Source organism: Pteropus vampyrus, unplaced genomic scaffold, assembly GCF_000151845.1.
Source record: "Pteropus vampyrus isolate Shadow unplaced genomic scaffold, Pvam_2.0 Scaffold1941, whole genome shotgun sequence".
Lineage (NCBI taxonomy): Eukaryota > Metazoa > Chordata > Mammalia > Chiroptera > Pteropodidae > Pteropus > Pteropus vampyrus.
Genome location: NW_011890722.1, coordinates 3,462 through 5,257, shown reverse-complemented (window position 1 = coordinate 5,257; position 1,796 = coordinate 3,462). Strand labels below are relative to the sequence as shown.

The window sequence follows — 1,796 nt, the reverse complement described above, 5'->3', positions numbered from 1 at the left end:
GCCCACGGTCATGCAGACAAAGGGGGCGGCAACCCCTGTTACTGCACCTTCCCCAATGTCGCAGCCCGGCCCCCTCCAGCCAAAGCGACCTCCAAGGGACTCCAAGGGCCAGCGTCCTCTTTCCCCCTTCGGGAGCCAGACATTAAAGACTAGAACATTCAGAACAACTGCACGCACGGGGAAAGGTTGCCAGTGACCACGCGCCCCCAGGAAAAGGCTCAGGAAAGACCCAGGAAGTCATTAAATTCACACCTCAGGCTGATCCTCAGCACAGAACAGCTGACAAGACACGCACACACGTGTGCACGCGCGCGCACATGCACGTGCACATGCATGCACACATGCACACACGCACACACGTGTGCACACACGCGCACACCAAAACCAGCAAACCCAGCAGCTGGGGGAGAATCTGATTCCCAGAGTCACCGCACTATCAGATTCAAATGTCCAGGGTTCAGCAAACCGTCACAAGGCACACGGAGAAACAGGAAATTAGCTTTTCAAAGGAAAAACTGATCAAGGGAACCCGTCCCCGAAGAAGACCTACTGGCGGACACACCACACGCAGGCTTCGAAGCGCAGTCTCAGAGATGCTCAAAGAACTAAAGGGCCACGTGCAGACGGGAAAACAATTGGTGAACAAAACACAACTATCAGCAAAGAGACAGGAGAACACAAAAGAACCCCAAAAGGACAGCAACAGAATTGAAAAAGTCCCCAGAGGGATTCACGGGCGGATCCGAGCGGACGGAAGGAGTGGCCGCTGGAGCTGAGACGCGCTGATGGCATCACCGGAGACAACCAACAAGCCAGGGGCCCGTGGGACACCGCCAGGAGGACCAACGGGAGCACCGCGGGGTCCCGGAGGGCGGGGAGGGACAGGGCAGAGAGAGCATGTGAACAAATAATGGCAGAAAACTCCCAAATTTGATGAAAGAAGTGAACGCAAACATCCAACAAGCTCAATGAACTCGAGGCCCACCTGAGACCCATCGCCATCAAACGTTCAAAAGCCACAGACGATGACTCCTGGGAGCGGCGAGATGGAGGGAGGGGGGGCAACGCGTCCCACGCCGGGGACCTGAGCAGATTCTGAGCAGGTGCCTCCCCGGCAGCGCGGAGGCCGAGGACAGCGGTGCGTGTATTCACAGCGCCCGGCACAAACGCCTGTCAACCGAGGACCCTACGCCCGGCAAAGCCGTCCAGCGGGGGCGAGGGAGCGGCCCAGACCCCCCGGGAACGAGGGTGGGGACGCCGTGGCCAGCAGACCGGCCTGCCCTGCGGGGAATGCTCGGGGGTTCCCGCAGGCGAAGGGGACAGACGGGACGGCCGCAGAGCCGCACGGAGAGAGGACGACTCCGCGAGGCAGCACGTGGCCCACTGTGAGCGCCAGGGTCGTGACAGCGGTCGGTAACGGTGCTTATGGCTTAACACGTGATTTAACAGACAAAGACATTTAAAAACTATGATTCCTACGGCCACGCCGCCCTGAACGCGCCCGATCTCGTCTGATCTCGGAAGCTAAGCGGGGTCGGGCCTGGTTGGTACTTGGATGGGGGACCGCCTGGGAAGACCGGGTGCTGTGGGCGTTAAAAAAAACAAAACCAAACAGAAAAAACAACTGTTACTGTAAAAGCTAGTATTACGTGTATGCATCGAATGACAGACCACCCAAATCGGAAGCGAACACGGAATCAAGGGGGAAACAGACAGCTCTACAGGGACAGCCGGAGGCTGCGAAGCCGCGCGCTCAACAACGCGGAGGGACCGGGCAGGGGATGAGCGAGGAAACG

General features: G+C 58.7%; 1 non-coding gene across 1 annotated transcript; it reads left to right on the top strand.

Moving 5' to 3' along the window:
• Positions 1 to 1,473: 1,473 nt before the first annotated feature.
• LOC111734576 lies at positions 1,474 to 1,592 on the top strand. The gene has a single exon (XR_002778495.1). It is a non-coding gene; the product is annotated as a 5S ribosomal RNA (ribosomal RNA).
• Positions 1,593 to 1,796: the final 204 nt, after the last annotated feature.